The sequence below is a fragment of the Artemia franciscana genome, chromosome 19, assembly GCF_032884065.1.
Source record: "Artemia franciscana chromosome 19, ASM3288406v1, whole genome shotgun sequence".
In the NCBI taxonomy this organism is placed as follows: domain Eukaryota; kingdom Metazoa; phylum Arthropoda; class Branchiopoda; order Anostraca; family Artemiidae; genus Artemia; species Artemia franciscana.
The window spans coordinates 33,717,753-33,739,456 of NC_088881.1; the positions used below are offsets into that span (position 1 = coordinate 33,717,753).

The window sequence follows — 21,704 nt, forward strand, 5'->3', positions numbered from 1 at the left end:
GAAAAATAAAAAAATTAGCCCAAATCAACAACATCTAATTAGCAAAAATTTCATTTCCAATCCAATATATTCTAATATAGGAATTGTTTGGCATGTAGAGGTTCATTCAAATCAAGTACAATAAAAAAATTTATCTTCTATTTTTTGTCCACCGTATTTTCACATATTTTTCCTGGTCTTTTTAAGCCAAGCGAAATAACAGAACTTGTAACCCCCATTATTCTGAAAGCATTATAAACAAACTGTATAATGCCCAAATTTATTGATGGGTTCTTTATTATGCTACAAACTCCATAGATCCTAAGAAAAGAGGTGCATGAATATCAAAATTATATGTTTAACTAGACGAAAGTAGACTACTATGCTAGAATCTAAACGATAGTTCTACAAGTTGATGCCCACAGGGAGGGGGGCAAGGGGAACAATTACCCCCTAGAAGTTGGGGAATCTAAAGTAATTAAGAGGAAACCACAGGTTTCCTGTCGCTAATTCTTTGAACATGGATTCAGCTGCCTAGGCTAGGTTTTTTCAAGGAACTGAACAATCTTTCAGGGAAAGGGAAGATGTTCTAATCAACATTGGACTATTAAGACTAAGGAAAATAATGAATCAGCTCAAATGGCAGTTTTTTCCCAGGAGCAAGTTTTTTATAAACATATTTTTCAAATTTTGGTTACTAAGGACTGTTTTGAGCCCTTTTATCCTTTTAAGGGCTGATATATCTGCGTTAATGTTGCAAAATACGTATTTACTACGTTCATCCTACTACGTTCATCCATACTACGTTCATCCATATATTACTACGTTCATCCTAGCCAAATAATGTTTTGAACTGCATATTTACCAACTTGGATTAGCCTATCTGTTGGAATTTGTTCAAAAATTCAGCCTTTATTTTGTAACACTAATTTTTGCTGCAATTGTTATCTTGATTTTCTCCTGATAAGTGTTGCCAACAATGGTAAAGTTGTACCATTTTGGTAAATTTCACCTCTGCCGGTAGAGTCTAATACAATCACACAAAATTTGATACATTTAAATAAATACTTTACAATATGGAACAATTCAGTATTTTTGCACGGACATTAGCCGTATCAAGTCAGTCTAAAAAACAGGTCGCTAAAGAAAGACTTATTAGGGCCATTGCATACGATTTTATCCAGGTTAGATGGATTGTCTTTAACTTTAATTTATTTCGAACAAAAAATGTAATGTAATAGTTGACAAAAGATAGCTATTTTTAACTTGGGAAGCTGCTGTGCTGATCTGCCTAAAGAAAACTTCTCGTCCCCATCACTGCTTCTATATATCCTTCTATATATCGAGTTTCATTAAGATACGATCACCTATTCGTAAGATAAAAATACCGCAATTTTCACGTTTTCCAAGAATTCTGGTTTCCCCCTCCAACTCCCCCCAATGTCACAGGATCTGGTCGGAATTTAAAATAAGAGATTTAAAGCACAAGATCCCTCTAAATATCAAATTTCCTTAAGATCTGATCACCCGTTCGTAAGTTACAAATACCTCATTTTTTCCAAATTACCCCCCCCCCCAAACTCAACCAAAGGGAGCGGATCGGGTCCTGTTATGTCAGTCACGTATCTCAGACTTGTTTTTATTCTTCCCATCTAGTTTCATCCTGATGTCTCCGCTTTAAGTATTTTCTGATATTTCCGCCCTCCCACCCCAATGACACCGGATCTGGTTGAGATTTAAAATAAGAAATCTGAGTTACGATATCCTTCTAAATATCAAGTTTCATTAGGATCCGATCACTCCTTCGTAAGTTAAAAATACGTCATTTTTTCTAATTTTTCAGAATAAAAAGTGACTTTTACACCCAAAATGACGAAAATCAAGAGAATAACGTATCAAAAGTCTATCATAATCAACCTATATTAGCGACTGTGGAAGGGTAAAAATGGTAACTAAAGGAAATTGAACTGTCCAAGCTGATCCATGAAAAGATGATTTATAATGCTTAAAAAAACTTTCTTTTTTTTTGCTATGTTTTATGTAAAACATCAATGTTCTTCTAAACATAACTGACATGATGCAGCTTAAGAGGAAAATATCAAACAAGACTAGAGATAAATAAGTGTGGAATTCTACTTAAAAGAACATTAATTATCACATTAAATATAATTTCTGGCATTTATTTATATAATTATTTATATAAATATTATATAATTATTTATATAATTTCAGGCATTTTATTTTTCTGGCATCTGTTTTATTCAGAAATGAAATGAAAGTCCCCTCTTGTAAAGTATTATAATAAATGATAATCTTGGTAATGTTGACAAAATTGAAATTGCTAAGCATATTTTGTAATGTGACAAACATGCTGATTCAAAACATATAAATTAGGTTAATTTTAACGCAAGTTTAGATGATTTTATAAGGTAGTGTCAGTCGTGTTATGTTTGTGACTCTGAACATGTAGAGGGTGCTCAAATTGTGCTTTTTAATGCTTTAGTGAATCGACTTGTGCTTTACTGAATAGATTGGACAAAGTTACACCACAGAGCCATCGTTAAAAACTGTTGAACCAGAGTTTAACAGCTGCGAAGAAACCTATTGCCACCCTTGACCACTTATTATCCGTAATAAAAATAAAAAATAAATCTTCATAAAATTTTTTAAAATGTCATAAAGTAAGTAGAAAACATCTTTTTAAAGGAACTGTCTTGTGGCAAAAAGAACCTTTAAGATAAGTAAAAAATAGTAACCAATAAATACATTATGCAGATTAGTTGTCTCAAATGATAGATTTTGTATTACTATTTTAAAAAGAGCCTAAACCCCCTCTTATAGGAGGTGACGTCAAGTTGAAGCAAGCCAGGTGACTATTAGAAACTCTTATTAGATCTTCAGACCTTATTAGACCTGACGTCAGAAACCTTTATTAAACCTCAGTCTTTTTATTATCTTTGAAACGTTTTCTTAGATAAGCTAGCATATTAGGTAATGTTGAATAAGCGTTAAAAGTTGAGGAATTCAACCTTCTTTGCTCAGTTCCTGAAGCTGCGTTGTTTACTATGAATACTGATATCCAAGATTATTAATCAAGTTTGAGGGTCTCTAGCTGGTTTGTAATCTATCTTTTAATTCTATTTCTTGCCAAATACCAATAATTATATTATATATTTAATTATATATATAATTATAATTATAATTATATAATTATATATATATATATAATTATATATATAATTATATAATTATATATATAATTATATAATATATATAATTATATATAATTATATAATTATATATATATATATAATTATATACATAATTATATTATATATATATATATTATAGGTACAGATAATTATATCATACAGAACAGTCGTTTTAAATGATAGATTTTCGTTTTACAATTTTGAAAAGAGTCTTAATCTCCATCTTATATGAGGTGACGTGAAGCAGAAGTAAGCAGTGTATTACTGAAATTGTCATCGTCAGAAACCCTCGTAAACCTCAATCTTTGTATTGTGTCTTTGAAACCTTCTCTTTGATAAGCTAGCCTGTGAGGGAATGTGAAATAAAGGGTGCAACAACAAAAGAGAGAGTGAGTGTTACTATTGCTGACTCACAACAAAAAATAGTTTTAATCTTCTTTTTTTAGTTCTTGAAGCAGCGTTGTCTATTAAGAATACTGTTGTCTAAGATTATAAAATAAGTTTGGAGGGTCATTGACTGGTTTGTAATTCATCTTTTAATTCTATTTCTTAGCACGAATTTTTAGAACCTTGTTTTCACTAGAACACTATTATTGACAGCTATTGAATGAAAATATAGAATGCTTTCAGTGAATAAAACGAATATAAGAAAAAAGAAATCAATAAAAAAGTGTAAATGAAATTAAAATTGAAATTTGGTTTTTGCTATTGCTCCTATTTTGAGTTCATCCAAAGCTAAAAGCTCATATGTGGGTTCTTGCACTCACTTCCGTCGATTTTACCTCCAGTGAATGCATAATCTTTGCAAAGGATGAGCGGGAATGATCACAGAAAACTTATTTTTAGTCTTAAATTATTCTTCAACGTGGAAATATAATACAGATCTTTGCTTTATTAGATTTAGAAAACTTCTAGTCATTTAATTTGTAAGTTTATCTAGTATAACTGCACACCCCGCATAACATTTATGCTTGTATTTGCCCTCACGGTGTATTTTATGATCTTTTGTAATTTAATAAACGCTGTTTACTGAAATTATAAAACCATTTTTAAGTGATAATATAAGTATAACCTTTAGAAATGTAGAATAGAAAGTTATTCGCTGAAACTCATCGAAGCAAATAATGTCTCCTTTTTTTTATCCAGTATGATTTTGCAATATTTCAGTTTTAAAGCTGACAAAGATAATTTTCATTATTCAAACTCTAATTATTCATTGAGACGATCTAATCTAAAGTCTGTTTCTTTCCCTTTTCATTTAATTATTGAAAATAACATGGTGCAAGCGATGCTAGACAATGTAGATCCCAATCTTGTACTACTTATCGAACGTTTTCTTTATATTATACTACTAATACTAATAACTCATTGCAGCACCAAGCTGCCTGAGGCCAACACAGCTGCCCACGCTCCTCCTCCAACCTAATCTATTCAAGGCCTCCCTCTTTCACTCTCCCAGGAAGTTTCCTTTTCCTTTAACTCCTTATTTATGACATCCTCCCAACCCAGACGAGGACGACCTGCTTTCCGTGTAGCCCCAGACGGTTGGCCAAAAAGGACAATTTTCGGCAATCTGTCATCCTTCATCCGCAGAACGTGGCCTAGCCATCTCAACCTTATTTTCATTTTTTTTTGTCTCAATGTGTTTGTGCTGTTGCATTGGTTGTTTCTCTCTTCGTAATATATATATATATATATATATATATACATATATATGATGGTGTGATTTTGAATCTGAATCTGATGGTGTGATTTTCGTTAAGATTCTATGACTTTTAGTGGTTGTTTCACCCTATTTTCTAAAATAAGGCAAATTTTCTCAGGCTCCTAACTTTTGATGGATAAGACTAAACTTGATTAAACTTATACATTTAAAATCAGCATTAAAATGTGATTATTTTGATGTAGCTATTCATATCATAATTCCATTTTTTAGAGTTTCGGTTACTATTGAGCCGGGTCGCTCCTTACTACAGTTCGTTACCACGAACTGTTTGAAAAGTTAACGAAAAATATAATGAAACTTCTCATTCCAATCATAAGAAAAGTAGCCAAACCGGCACCTGAAAAAATTCATTCAAGGAGAGGGGTGTTGCAGCCAGAGAGAAATTAAGATAAGGTAATCTAGCTTATTTGTAACTGTACGCAGAGCTTCTCATAGGGTTGGTGGTGTTTTGAGAAAAATCATTTACAGTACTTCTAACCCAGCTCAAATACAAGCAAAAAAGCCGAAATAAAGTTAAAATTTTATCGGAGTAGGAATTTTCCCTCAGCTGAAGCGTTCAGGGATCCTGACCCGGCTCCTCCCCCTAAAAACGGCTCTGAATTTACACACATGACGAAGAAGCAGGAGTTTTTGAAATCTTGGATGAAATTTTTGACATTTCATAAGTTTACACCTATTTTAACCTTGAGTAACGATAAACCTTTCTGTAATTGTGGTTTTAGCCTGATTTTACTCAAGGTTTTGAACATAACGGATAAAGATTAGATATACAATAATACATAATAATTGAGTATATACGCATCATGGATTGAACGGGCTGATAGAACATTGTTGAAAATTGACTAGCCCTTTCTTGAAAGCCCCCCCCCCAGAAAAATGAGACAAAGGTTATTCTCCCCTACTAGAAAAAAACAGACCATATAGTAGGCAATACCTATTGTCAATTATAGCCCCTGAGCCTATTCAGCATATTTTCCCACTAAATTAACCAGTGGTATGTTAAAAACTTGGAACAAAATAGTGCAGGGGTAAATTTTTTATTTCTTTCTAGGCATTCTTTAGTTCATATAATGCTGTTTTTAATAAGATTAAGCTAGATAAGCCGGATTGGTTTCTTTTCCTAGTTCCTCAAACTGCATGAGTAAACATTTATTTTCATGTTCTGAAATAATCAGGGAACAGCAGAGCGTAACTTTATTTCTGTTCTTCTTGCTTCGATGTAAGAAGAACAGAGGAATGAGTTTTCTTATTTATTTATTTTCTGAATAAATGGTGAGAAACAATAAAGTATTGGTAGCATTCTGGATAAGGGGCTTTTTGCTGTCCTGAAAAATCCTTACATTGGGGGATTGAGACTTACAGGAGTGAATTTAGAGCCTTCATTGCCATAAGGGTGTTTTTTTTGCTCTTCTCTCCACTCCTTCCCTATTTGTAGGGCTTAAAAAATTGCCTTTCTTAACTTAGGAGAGGATTTTGTTTTCAGTCTGCTTCTCTTTGACTCTAGGTGTAGAGAATATAATGTTAATGATTTGAAGAATTTTAGTCCCTTTTGGATGTGTTTCAAATTTATAAGCTTATTGTGTTTAATTTTTTGCCCTCAATAGGCAGTTGCCATTATAAAATTTTACTTGATAGTGCTTCTTGAAACCTATTAAACTAATTATATCCTTATTTTGCGACATAATTCAATTTGCTATAATTTGCAATTTTCTGTATAAAATTTTTTAGGGGAATTTATCTGTCAAGATAAATAAAAAATCTTCTTGTTGGAACCTTTTTAAGGTCTGTTATGGAGCTGCAAGATTTTTAATTTTAAATATTTTTCATTTGAGTTATGATTTTTGTTACAAAAGGAACGACACAGGCGCGTACAAGAGGAAACCTAGGCCACTAGACTTCACCATTTCTTACAATTTCGAAGTTACTCGCATAAAATTAATTTAGCTATCCAGCCAGCATTCAGTAGAGAATTGCAACTTCACTTACTCATTAACTAATTGCAATTAAATAAGAAAAAGCTTTTGGTTTAGTACTGTAGTGGGTCTAAGCAACTTGCTTTGGCCTGTTGTTTGCTGCTGATCTGTATATGGAATTTTAATTTTTGTAATGCAAAGTTGATGCAAGCTACAATAAGGTATGCATGCAATAAACTGAGTGCGTATATAGTTTTTTGCTTATAGCAAAGCCCTAGTCACTTTTACGACGGCATACGTGGAGGGGTGGTAATTTCGTTTATTCAAAGGCCTCTTAGTTTGCTTAGTGTAGGTTACCTAATATGCCAATTGTATATTTCCGCGTTTTACAGACAATAGCGCTATAAGAAGGCATAATAAGCTTATATGAGCGTTTGCTATTTTCGGGCTAACTAAAATCAAATCGAATTCTACCTTGTGATTAATTTGGGCAAACACACGAGAAGATTTGAAAACTTTTATTGGCATTTAAAACCCAATTTGGATTATGTGAAGCTGTAGCCTGAAATCAGAGTTACCGTCTTTCAAGACTTCCCAGCTTTTCAAAAATTATTATAGTAGGAAATTATTGAATATATAATTTAAGTTGAAAGGACTATTTATAACTATTCTGAAATATAAAATTTCTAAGAAAAATTATAATTTTTAAAAATATTTGTTTTAAAAAAGTATTTTTAATTAAAGTTCTTAATTAAATTGTTATTTATAAAATTTTGATCATAATACAGTTTTTTTAAAATCTATTTCAAAAATAACTGAAAATGATATGAAACATATATTCTGCAAATAAATTAGTCGAGACAGAGAATCGAAACAGACATTGTGGCTAAATAGATACATAATAACAAGAGGTTTCTACACAATATTTCCTGTTTTTTAATTTGGTCAGTATCGATATTTTGATCAGTCTGATTTAAATAGATAAAAGTAATTTTGACGTCCATAAAGATAAAAAGTTTATTTTTCATATAGAAAAAAATATTCGATTAATTTTAGGTACACAGAGGGTAATCCAAGTCAGGATAGATCATAAGATTAGAGTAGGGCACCCTCTTGGTTAAGGGGCTAGAAATTTTTAGAAATTCCAATTCCGAGAAACATGAGGGAGTTTTAAAATTGAATTACCGTTTTCATCAGGAATAAGGGCTATGTAATTTGACTTAATATTGTACCTTTCGAATATTTTTACCAACGTCTATATATAGTGTTCTAATATATAATGTTAATAAAGGCAACTGATAGCTTTATAGTAACAACTTGATTCGATAAGTTAATACTGGAAGCATAAGTACTTTTGGCACTTGTCCATTATATCGACCGCACCCAAGAAGTGAATTAATCCTTATGAAAAATACTAAACTATAATGAAAATGTTATACTTTAGTAACAGAATTATGGTGACTATAACAGAAAATTATGGAAATCAGACTGCTAAGAACGTATTATATTAAATACCTAGCCTAACTAATTCTATATATTAAGGATTTAACTAAAATATATATGCAATGTAGTTTATCTCACTAAGACTAAGTTAATTTTCTTCAAATGCAGAGAGAGAAACTGGTTTAAAAAAAAAATCACATAGATGAAGAATTTTGGTGTGGTCAATATAATTGGCCAGACTTGCACTTACTTCCATTCAATACATCTTACAAAATATTTTGAGTTGTTAAAACCTTCATTTATAATTCAAACGTTAATAGTTGAAAACTATTAATAGTTTGAAGGGAAGCTAGACCATTAGACTTTACCACTTCTTAGTGGTTAAAAACTTAATTTATAATTTAAACATCAAAAGAAGAATCATAGGCAGAGCAAAAGGGCTGCTTAAGTAAACAGCGATGTGGGCAGACTGGTTTATTATTTTTCTGACCAAGCCACTTCGTATAAAAAGAGGTGTCGTAGAAACTTCGAAAGGGGCTCAATCAGCTGGAAATTGAAACTTCTAGTGCTCTTTTTAAGAGTTATAAGTGTTTGTTGGGCAACCAGTACCCTCCCCCCCCCAAATAAAATCCCATCATCTCTCCAAACAAATTAAATCAAAATTTTGAAATTGCCAATGTGTAGAGGATAGTTGAAGGGTCCAGTAATAGTATCTTTTGGGAGGACAGCCTCCCCCCCTCCCGCAACTTCACTCAGTGCAACGGGTTTAAGTGAAGCTACTTGCTCATTATCAACAGACAGGGTTTCCATGGAAGGATTGGCCGCATCAACATCGGACGGGGCTCATTTGAATTGAAATTATATGAAAAATAATTTCCGAAAAAGAATTAACGTAAGGCCATATTAACGTTAAGATAAGAATAAATAGAAACCAACAATGGCTCAAACTCAAACCGACCAATACTTACTATTAAACAATAAATGAAACCCAAAATTAACAGAAATTAAATACACAATCATAGATCATATTTCCAAATCAAGCTTTAAACGAACAGAAATCTTTACAAACAAAAGCTTTGGCTTTACCTCCTTCTCTTGCTGTAAAAGTCTAAAACCTTCTGCGCCATTGGCGCTTTACTGACATTTATATTTGTCTTGAAGAGTCTTGAAAAGTACAAATAAAATCAGTGAGAATGTTTGATGCATAATGTTATTAATTGTTAAAAGATCATTAGTTCAAATTGGTTGTTCTTTGGAGATTTCTTCTGTCAATTCTTATATTTTTGTCATTTTTATTTAATTAGACTATTTTCTACATAAGAGCTTGGCATTTCATTCATGGTTGATCTAGCTGAGATAAACAGTCGATGACTTCCATATTTTTTTATTTATAAAAATTTGTCTTTTTTGTGTACCTTTGTATGTTTTTTTGTGTCTTCTTCTCTGTTGTAGTCGCCTATGTACGAGAATAATACTGCTGCGGTTAAGGTAGGAAATGAGGTTAGCAACTGGTTTTGTATTAAATCAGGAGTTAAGCAGGGTTGTGTTCTATCCCCCTTTATATGGATCATTTTGATGGACTTCGTCTTAAGGAGCACAGGAAAGGCAATTGGAGACCATGGAATCAAATGGGGAGGAAGAACGCTCCTGGACTTAGATTATGCTGATGATTTAAGCATATTAGATGAAAGTGTGAGCAAAATGAATGAATTTTTAGAGGTTTTACGAGTTCAGGGTGCTAAAATAGGCTTGAAAATTAATGTTAAGAAGACTAAGTCACTAAGGTTAGGAATAAGTGAAGATGAACAGGTGACCTTAGGTAACGAAAAGATTGATCAGGTTGGGAGCTTCAGTTACCTTGGTAGTATTATTAGTAAAGATGGTGGGAGCAGTGAAGATGTTAAAAGTAGAATAGCTAAAGCTCAGGGTGTTTTTTCACAGTTAAAAAAAGTTTGGAAGAATAGAAAGATAAGCCTACAAACCAAGATTAGAATATTGGAAGCTACAGTGATGACAGTGGTCAAATATGGCTCTGAAGCATGGACACTCCAAAAAGCAGATGAAAATTTACTAGATGTTTTCCAGAGAAATTGCCTACGGATTGTCCTGGGTACCCGGCTGACTGACCGTATTTCAAACAGTAGGTTGTACGAAAATTGTGGTTCAATCCCGCTTTCTGGGGCTATAATGAAAGAAAGGTTGAGATGGCTAGGCCACGTTCTACGGATGAAGGATGACAGATTACCGAAGATTGTCCTTTTTGGCCAACCGTCTGGGGCTACACGGAAAACAGGTCGTCCTTGTCTGGGTTGGGAGGATGTCATAAATAAGGATTTAAAGGAAATGGGAACTTCCTGGGAGGGTGTAAAGAGGGAGGCTTTAAATAGATTAGGTTGGAGGAGGAGCGTGCGTAGCTGTGTTGGCCTCAGGCGGCTTGGTGCTGCAGTGAGTTATTAGTAGTAGTTAGTAGTAGTAGTATATTATCTTGATTTCTCTCTGACTGCAAAACCCCTCTCCTTGATTGAATTTTTCATAACTAAAACAAAATACACCCTGCCTCCACGGATACTTTTCTTGTGATTGGAAATAATTCAGAGTACGAAGTTGAATTATAATTTTCATGAACTTTTCAAACAGTTCGTGGTAACGAATTGTAGTAAGGAGTGACCCGGCTCAATAGTAACCAAAACTCTAAAAAATAGAATTTTGATATCAATAGCTGCATCAAAAGAATCGCATTTTAATGCTGATTTTAAATATATAAGTTTAATCAAGTTTAGTCTTACCCATCAAAAGTTACGAGCCACCGCTTTATGCGATTTGACTTACTTGTGTACCTTTCTAATATTTTTACCAGCGTCAATTTATAGTGTTCTAATGTTAATAAAGGCAACTTATAACTTTATAGTAACAACTTGGTTCGATAATCAAACAGTTCGTGGTTACGAACTGTAGTAAGGAGCGACCTGGCTCAATAGTAACCAAAACTCTAAAAAATGGAATTTTGATACCAACAGCCACATCAAAAGAATCGCATTTTAATGCTGATTTTAAATATACAAGTTTAATCAAGTTTAGTCTTACCCATCAAAAGTTATGAGCCTGAGAAAATTTACCTTATTTTAGAAAATTGGGGAAAACAACCCCTAAAAGTCATAGAATATTAACAAAAATCACACCACCAGATTCAGCGTATCATAGAACCCTATTGTAGAAGTTTCAAGCTCCTATCTACAAAAATGTGGAATTTGTTTTTTTTTTCCCAGAAGGCAGATCACGGATGCGTGTTTATTTATTTGTTTGTTTTTTTTGTTGTTTTTTTTCCCAGGGGTGATCGTATCGACGCAGTTGTCCTAGAATGATGCAAGAGGGCTCATTCTGACGGAAATGAAAAGTTATAGTGCCCTTTTTAACTGACCAAAAAAATTGGAGAGCACCTAGGCCCCCTCCCACGCTAATTATTTTCCCAAAGTCAACGGATCAAAATTCTAAGATAGCCATTTTATTCAGCGTAGTCAAAAAACCTTATAACTATGTCTTTGGGGACGACTTACTCTCCCACAGTCCCCGTGGGAGGGGCCACAAGCTACAAACTTTGACCAGTGCTTACATATAGTAATGGTTATTTGGAAGTGTACAGAGTTTTTAAGGGGGATTTTTAGGTTGGGAGGAGGAGTTGAGAAGAGGAGAATATGTTGGAGAAACTTTCCTTGGAGGACTTTGTCATGGGGGAAGAAAATTTTCATGAAGGGAGCGCAGGATTATCTAGCATTATTTAAAAAAATACAATGAAAAAATAAATATGAAAAAGTTTTTTCAACTGAAAGTAAGGAGAAGCATTAAAATCTAAAACAAACAGAAATTATTACGCATATAATGGGCTCACCTCCATCTAATACCTCGCTCTTTTTAAAGCTTAAGTATTTTTAGTAATTTCAACTATTTATTCTACGGCTTTTGTGATTCAGGGGTCATTCTTAAGAAATTGGAACAAAATTTAGGCTTTAGTGTAAAGAGCGAGGTTCTGACGAGGGGGTGAACCCCTTTGTATACGTAATAAAAACATGAGAATACAGAAATTCGCTACGTAAGCTAATTTGTAAGTTACGTATATCTTTTACTAATAAAAAGATTCGTAAAAAAATTAAAAGTTCTAGTTGCCTTTTTAAGTAACCAAAAATCGGAGGGCAACTAGGCCTCCTCCCCCGCTCCATTTTTCTCAAAATCATTCGATCAAAACTATGAGAAAGCCATTTAGCAAAAAGAAAATAAATATGCAAATTTCGTTTTAATTATTCATCTGCGGAGAGCCAAAATCAAAACATGCATTGATTCAAAAACGTTCAGAAGTTAAATAAAAAAACAAGTTTTTTTACCGGAAAGTAAGGAGCGACATTAAAACGTAAAACAAACAGAAATTACTTCGTTTATGAAAGGAGATGCTTCCTCATCAACGCCCCGCTCTTTACGCTAAAAGTTTTTTACTGTTTTAAAAAGTAGAGTTAAGAGAAAGAGTCAAACTTTAGCGTAAAGAGCGGGGCGTTGATGAGGAAGGATCTCCTTTCATATACGAAGTAATTTCTGTTCCTTTTAAGTTTTAATGTCGCTCCTTACTTTCCGTTAAAAAAACTTGTTTTTTTTAATTTAATCACTCTGAGGGCAAAAGAGAATGCTCGAAAAAATGTGTCAGAATTATGCGTATTTATTATCTTTATTGGGACGTTAAACCATCTCCATACTTTTATTTTCTGGGAATGGTGATGAAGATATGGGGTATACACAAATAAAAAGGGGGCACCCAAAGTCCTAGACAAATTATATTTATATTCTGGTGCAAGACTCCGAAGAAGAGAAATGATCAAATAGATATTAGAAACAGGATTATTTTGTCGTCCCACGATGCTGAAAATTTAATAGCCCAATTGGCAGGAAGAAAACCAACCTTGCAAGCCATTCAAGAGCACTGTTGTCAACAAAAAGTAATACAGATTGCCACAGTACCACGACCCAATTTCTTTTTCTCACTTGTTGCACCTCGCACAACACTCAGGTCGTACTTGAGGTACAGGTCTATCTTTGGAAATATTACATCACACATTTTTTTTCACTTCCTTTCTCAACTCCATCTTTTTTTTTCCCCATCTAATAGAGTACACATGCTCCTCATACTGCTTGAAAGAACTGTTAGGAGTAATATATTACCTCAAGCCAAAAAATGTCGTTTTTTTGTGATTTAAAGTACTTTTGGTACTTGTCAATTATATCGACCATACCCAAGAAGTGAAGCTATATTAATCCTAATGAAATATACTAAATTATGATGACAGTTTAATAGTTTAGTAACAAGATTACGGCTACTACAACAGAGAACTATGGAAAGCAGGCTCCATAGCCTGCTAATATGGAAAGATGGAAATCTTGTTACTAAACTATTAAACTTTCATCATAATTTAGTATATTAGGATTAATATAGCTTAACTTCTTGTGTATGGTCGATACCCACTTTAAATCACAAAAAAATGACATTTTTTGGCTTGAAGTAATATATTACTCCGAACAGTTATACATATAAATATGTATATATATATATATATATATATATATATATATATATATATATATATATATATTTATATATATATATATATATATATATATATATATATATATATAATACTTAAGTACAATTTTGGCAAGTACTTGATATTTGATACTTAAGTAAGAAATTGGGAAGTACTTATTACTTGATATTTAGGTAAAAAAACAATGAGTACTTAATACTTGATACTGAAGTAAAAATTTGGAGTACTTGTTGCAGCACTGTTTTGCACGTTGGGGGTGGGGTTGTGTTGGTTACTTTATTCTACGTTAGGGGCGCTGTCTAAATACTTTGCTCCTCTCTAATATGCAAATATATATCCCAAATTATATTATTATATCAATCATCAATCATTTTATTAATACTAAAACACTATTACAAACGTAAAAAGTCCTTCGGCCCAAGAAGCTTTGCTTGTTATGGGCCATACAACACATTAATAAAGCACAAAAAGAACCATAAATAATACCCTAAATTTAACAATAAATGTGAAATAAAGATGAAGGAAAATAAACACTAGCATACAGTAAAAAAACTGGCAGTAATTATAATAATAGAAATAAATAGAAACCGACAAAGTAGAGAAACAGAAAAGACCGAGTTGACATTAGAACATCAGAAAAAAAAAACAGAAAAAAAAACAGACAAATAAACAAGGACTTTAAAAGTTAAGAAGATTCCTGAAAATAATTTTAAAAAGAATAGGAGAGAGATATATCAGTTGGGAAAGAATTCCAAAAAGGAGAAACAATAGGAAAAGAGAAAACAGGGAAAATAAAAACAAAGGAGAGAGAGAAAATACTAAACTGCCTTTGCAGAAAGAAATAGAGGGATATCCGGAGGGATGGAGCTCCATAATAGAATTGATTGATAAACAGGAGACCTCTGGGCTGCTGTAGATGATCGTTTGGGTAAAATAAATCTGCAAAAGGACTACGTAAAAAAAAAGTACCTGAGCCTGTCCGTGAAAAAAAAACTGCTGCAGAGGCGATGGAAGTGTACCTAGAAATGCAGAATGCGCTGAATAAAGATTACCTTTACCCACAATACGATCCATCGGAGCTATTCCAGTATCATTATGAGGATCAGAGGAAGGGTAAGGCCGAGGGAGAAGAAAAGTAGCCTTCACTACCCTATTTTGGGCTCTTTGAAGTGAGCAGAGAAGAGATTTATTAGTACTACCCCAGACAGAGCAGCAATAAGAAAGGTAATGAAAAACAAAAGCATAATAAAGAGAAAGCGTAACATCTGGAGGAAGAACTGAGTTAACCCGGTGCAACATTGAAGACTTGCGAAGGATGAGGGAACGGGTGTGAGTTGTAAGCAGCTTAAAAGAAAGAAAACAGTCAAGATACACACCAAAAAAATTCACCATAGTAGCTTGTTGTATAATATCGTTCCCATAAGTCAGGGTGATTTGCTCCTGTACATATCTCATAAGGTAAGGGGTCCTGAAATTGACAATGGAACTCTTCAGCTGTTAAAGCCATACCATTTGACCAGCACCAATCTTTTACTTTATCAAAAAGACCTTGAGCCATGGAAGTGGGAGATGGAAGGTCCACTGCAGCAATAAGAAAGCTACTGTCATCAGAAAAAAGAGCAGGTTAAACAAGCGGATGAAGACCATCAACAACATCATTAATATAAATTAAATCAAAAGTGGTCCAAGCACAGAGCCCTGTGGGGGCAAATAAAGATAGTTTACACAAAAGAACAGAGTGGTCAACCATATCAAAGTCCTTTGAAAAATCAAGAAACAGACCCAAAACACATAAGCCCTTGTCCAGATTAACACGGAGGAACTCTGTTGCATCTGAAAGTGCATACGAGGAAGAGAAAGTGGGGTGAAAATGGAACCACACTGATGGCTAGTTCGAGAGAAGTTTCTGCAGCCACATTAGTACTAAACCCAAATGAAGAGAGACTACTTTTTTAACAACCTCAGAGACGACGGGAAGAAGAGAAATAGGTCTATAGTTTGAAATTTGAGATGAATCACCTTTTATATGAAAAGGTACAACAGTCGAAACTTAAAATAAATGAGGAAAAACACCAGAAGAAAGAGAGAGGTTAGTTATATGTAAGATGGGGTTCGAAACAAACTGAGCAATTTTTTTAAGGACATTATTACTCAAACCAAAACTATCAACTGAACGGCTGCTTGGAAGTTGAGGAATGATACTAGAGATCTCAGTAGAACTGCATTGGGACAGGAAAAAAGACTTTTCTGCCAAGGGAAAACAACTTCCTGTACTCTTACAACTTACTATACTTACTGTTCTACTGTAAATTTTAAATAGTAAAGAAAAAATCCAAAAGTTTCGAGTCTTTTCACTTGGAGCATACTATATCTAAGGTCATCAACAAAAGTCATTCAGTAGCATCTTCTTCTTTTCTAAATTATCTTGAATAAAACAAAACGCTGGAATACAAAAAACTTGGAAAGAAAACACGGGACGGTCGTGAACAGCAATTATGCTTTTTTCTGTCTTTAGTGTTTTTTTTATGTTCTGTGTTTAGTTTTTATTTTATTTTACTTTGTTTAGTTTCTTCTTTTTTTTTCTTAGCACTTGAACCTACTCACAAAGTTTGAAATCACTTGAGCAGTCAGAGCGAGTCGGAAATCATTCGTTATATTTATCTACAGAATAATTAACAAAACGAGTAGTTAAAGAATAAGTATTAGTTAACGAAAATATTATGACATGACTTGTATGATAAACGCCCTATCGCTCAAGTTGTTTATTCATTGACGCATTATAGAACCATTCTTATTTTCGTCACCTTCTTTCAGCTTAGCGTGAGACAAGACAAAGAGTAGTGACAGAATAGATGGGAAATATATAATTCGAGCTACATATTTGCACATTAGGGGGGTGGGGGTAAAGTATTTGGAGAGTGTGAAGTTAGAAAGCAATTCTTACTACATAATATGAAGAATAATTGTACGTAGCACATTAAGCATGCAGACCCGCTACACTTTACATTTCGATCGAGATCTCCGTTCGACCATCCTCAGTGCAGAATAAAAATAAAAGTCTGAAGGGTAGTAAAAAAACAACAACTAAAAGATGAAAAGCCTTTTTTTAAAGAATGCTTTGACATTTGTTTTATTTGCATGCATGAAAGGTGTGGCCGTTTCTTCAATGGAACATTTTTCTCCAGTTATTTTAATCCTATCATTTCTATTCACAAAAAGAATTCGGTTTCACTATAGTTTTCTGGAGTCAATTGTATATTTTACCAGGAAGAATCCAATTTTATTTGCGACATTATGTTTTTCGTCTAAAACTCTTGGCCTAAATATAAGTAGCTTTAATGCATGTTTTTTGTTTGGTTCAATATATGCCTTTTAGTGTCACAACAAACTTATGTGTAGTTATGCTAAGCATTGACATACCCCCCTAAATCTGAGTGGCAATTCTTGATTTGTTTTTTTCAGGTGGCTTGGATTAGAGTCGGCGAACTTGGAGGAGTCATGGTCTATGATCTAAACTGTAATGACTTTAATTTCATTTGTGGAAATTCTACATTTCCTTTGATAAATACGATACGAGATGAATTGTATACTTAAAAAACAACGAAGTCCAGTTTTATTGAATTAAACATATGTTTTCGTCTAGATCTCTGACCAGATGATTTGTTTTGATCATCTTGCTTTGATAGTTTTTACTTATATTGAAGTTGAAAACACTTGAAGACATGATGAAAACACTTTAAAATATGTGCTGAAAACATTTATACCCAATGAGGACTGTTTCGTGAAATATATTGGTGGTTGTAAAAAGTTTTTAAAAGAAAGATAAATACAACCAGAGTAAAATTCTTGAAGAAACTGATCCAATGTACGCCTTTTCTATTAAAATGATATGTTTTGATATGTATTGGTGGTTGTAAAAAGTTTTTAAAAGAAAGATAAATACAACCCGGGTAAAATTCTTTAAGAAACTGATCCAATGTACGCCTTTTCTATTAAAATGATATGTTTTGATATGTATTGGTGGTTGTAAAAAGTTTTTAAAAGAAAGAGAAATACAACCCGGGTAAAATTCTTTAAGAAACTGATCCAATGTACGCCTTTTCTATTAAAATGATATGTTTTGATATGTATTGGTGGTTGTAAAAAGTTTCTAAAAGAAAGATAAATACAACCCGGGTAAAATTCTTTAAGAAACTGATCCAATGTACGCCTTTTCTATTAAAATGATATGTTTTGATATGTATTGGTGGTTGTAAAAAGTTTTTAAAAGAAAGATAAATACAACCCGGGTAAAATTCTTTAAGAAACTGATCCTTTGAACGCCTTTTCTATTACAATGATATTTTTCGTTTTCAATTTTTTTGCCAATGATGCTGTATGTCTCAATACTACGTCAACATGTTGTTTTTGTTGATGAAATTTACAGATTAGGTGATTTTTTGAAAGTTTAATTACTGTTAATTAGTTGTACTTTACAGGGCTGTACTGCAAACTCAAAGAGGAGGACTCGTATCACTATAATCATTTTGGCCTTTAGTGACGCAAACGCTTGGACTTAACTCAGTGAAAAGGGCGATTTTACTTGTATATTTTAGTTCATGGCGACAAATTCGATAAGACAATTAGATTTTTGTAGTACAGAACTGTACAGTACAACTAAATATAAGTAACAAAACTCCTTAATTACATTACATATTTTGACGTATCTGAAATAGAAAAAAAAGAAAGCTTGAGCAGAAAGATCACATCATTTGAAGACCTAACTTTGACAAGCGCATCTTCCTCCAGTCGAAATTTTTATATTTGAAAAATTACGTTTTTTCTTTATTTTCGACTTTATTAATTTTTTTTTTGGTTTTTAAGAGAGAGACTGAGGCGCCTGTAGATCTTAATCCTTAAAAGAGATTTTCTATCTCTAACCAAAATTTGGACTAGTTGACAATATTTCAGAGACATTGATGAACATTTCCTTAGTGACAACCTACATGATTATTAGTGAAATATTCCATGTTTCACTTATGGCTGATTTCAGTACTAGAGAAACAAAACGTGCTTTAAATAATTAGGTACTTTTAAATCTACTTTGAAAGAAGATTACTTCATATAAATCTGGACCATATTAAGATGGATATACATTATGGTCTATGGCCTTTATGACTTATGTACAATACATTACAGTCTATGTTACGAACAGAAATTACTTCGTATATGAAAGGGGCGGCTTCCTCATCAACGTCCCGCTCTTTACGCTAAAGTTTGGCTCTTTCTCTCAACTCTGCTTTTTAAAACAGTAAAAATTAGTAAGATTAAAACAGTAAGATTCGTTAAGATTCTATGACTTTTAGGGGGTGTTTCCCCCCATTTTCTAAAATAAGGCAAATTTTCTCAGGCTCGTAACTTTTGATGAGTAACTTTTGAATCGCATTAAAATGCGATTCTTTTGATGTAGCTATTGGTATCAAAATTCCATTTTTTAGAGTTTTGGTTACTATTGAGCCGGGTCGCTCCTTACTACAGTTCGTTACCACGAACTGTTTGATTATCGAACCAAGTTGTTACTATAAAGCTATAAGTTGCCTTTATTAACATTAGAACACTATAAATAGACGCTGATAAAAATATTAGAAAGGTACACAAGTAAGTCAAATTATACAGCCCCTCATTCCTGATGACAACAGTGATTCAAAATTAAAACTCCATGTTTCTTGGACTTCGAATTTCCGAAAATTTCTAGCCCCCTAACCAAGAAGGTGCCCTACTCTATTCTTATGACCTATCTTGACTTGGATTAGGCTCTGTGTACCTAACATTAATCCAATATTATTTTTTTTATATGAAAAATCAACTTCTTATGTTTATGGATGTCAAAATTACTTTTATGTATTTCAGTCAGACTGATCAAGATATCTATACTGACCACAGAATTTTGAAAAACTGTATTATGACCAATATTTTCTAAACAATAGTTTAATCAAAAACTTTATCTAAAAATACTACTTGAAAATGCATGTTTTTAAAATTATATTATTTCTAGAAAATTCATATTTCAGAATTGTTATATATTATCCTTTCAACATTTTCTAATCTTATCTAAAAGATTATTTCCCCATAAATTTTGAGGAGCTGGGAAGCCTTGAAAGTTGGTAAGTCTGATTTCAGGCTATAGCTTAAAATAATCGAAATCGGCTGTTAAGAAGTCAACAAGCTTTTTCGAAGCTTCCGATTCCGTTCCGCTCAAATTAACTATAAGGTAGAATTCCATTTGATTTTAGTTACCTTAAATAAATACTATCATGAGCCTTAGTTGCCGTATTGCTAGGGCTATGAGTCATTCCTCGGCAGAACATATAGCCCAAACCGGCACAATCACTAGACCGAAAATAGATATCGCTAATATAACCTTATTATGTCCTCTTATAGCGCCATTGCGGGCAAAACGAGGAAGTATACAATCGGCATATCAGATAACCTATACTAAACAAAATAAGAGTCCTGTAAAAAAACAAAATTACCACCCCTCCACGTATGCCGTCGTAAAAGTGACTAGTGTTTTGCTATAAGCAAAAACTGTATAAAAATAAAAAGGCACATTAGCCTTTACACACTTAGTTTATTGCATGCATACCTTATTGTAGCTTACACCAACATTGAAATACAAAAATTAAAATTCCAGATACAGATAAGCAGCAAACAATAGCCCGAAGTAAATTGTTTAGCCCCAATACAGTGCTAAACCAAAAGCTGTTTTTTAATTAATTGCGATAAGTTAACGAGTAAGTGCAGTTGCACTTACTTGATATTTAAAATTTAATATTAAAATTTAAAATTAATATTTAATTTAATAAAACTTGGAAAATTGTGCTTAAAATAAAATAATTATTTTTAATTAATTGTAATTAGTTAATAAGAAAGTGCAGTTAATATTCTCTACTGAATGCTGGTGGGACAGCTAAATTAATTTTAACTTCGAAATTGTAAGAAATGGTGAAGTCTAGTGGCCTAGCTTTCCTTCTCTATGTGCCTGTGTCGTTCCTCTTGTACCAAAAATTATAACTCAAATGAAAAACATATATAAATTAAAAATATTGCAGCTCCACAACACCTATTAAAAAAGGTTCAAATAAGAATCTTTACAAATAAATACCCCTAAAATTTTCTATACAGAAAAGTACGAATTATAGCATATTGAACTCTGTCGCAAAATAAGGATAGAATTAGTGTAATAGGTTTCGAGAATCACTATCGAGTAAAATTTTATAATTGCAAAGTCAAAGAGAAGTGGACTGAAAACAAAATCCTCTCCCAAATCAAGACAGGCATATAGACAAATTATCAATGCAATTTTGTAAGCCCTACAAATAGGGAAGTATTGGAGAGAAGAGCAAAAAAAGACCCTTCTTGCAGTGAAGGCTCTAAATTCACTCTTGTAAGATTCAATTACCCAATGTAAGGATTTTTCCAGAGAGCAAAAAACCTTTCATCTAGAATGCTAACAATACTCTATGATTTTTCACCAGGTATTCAATAAAATAAAAAAGCTCATTCATCTGTTCTTCTTACACCGAAGCAAGTCACGCTCTGCTTTTCCCAGATTATCTCAGAATATGAAAATAAATATTCACCCATGCAGTTTGAGGAACTAGGAAAAGAATCTAATCTAGCTTATCTACCATAATCTTGTTAAACAACAGTATTATGTTAAATAAATAAATGTTCACTCATGCAGTTTGAAGAACTAGGCAAAAAAAAAAACAAAAAACAATCGAGCTTCTACCTTTATCTTATTAAAAACCAGTATTATATAAACTCAAAAGAATATCCAGTAAGAAATAAAAAATTCATCTCTGCA

General features: G+C 32.8%; 1 long non-coding RNA gene across 1 annotated transcript in view; it reads right to left on the reverse strand.

Annotated features, from left to right (window-relative positions):
• LOC136039591 (uncharacterized) overlaps positions 1-21,704 on the reverse strand; it is a 245,047-nt gene that overhangs the window by 194,314 nt on the left and 29,029 nt on the right. The window lies entirely within an intron of this gene.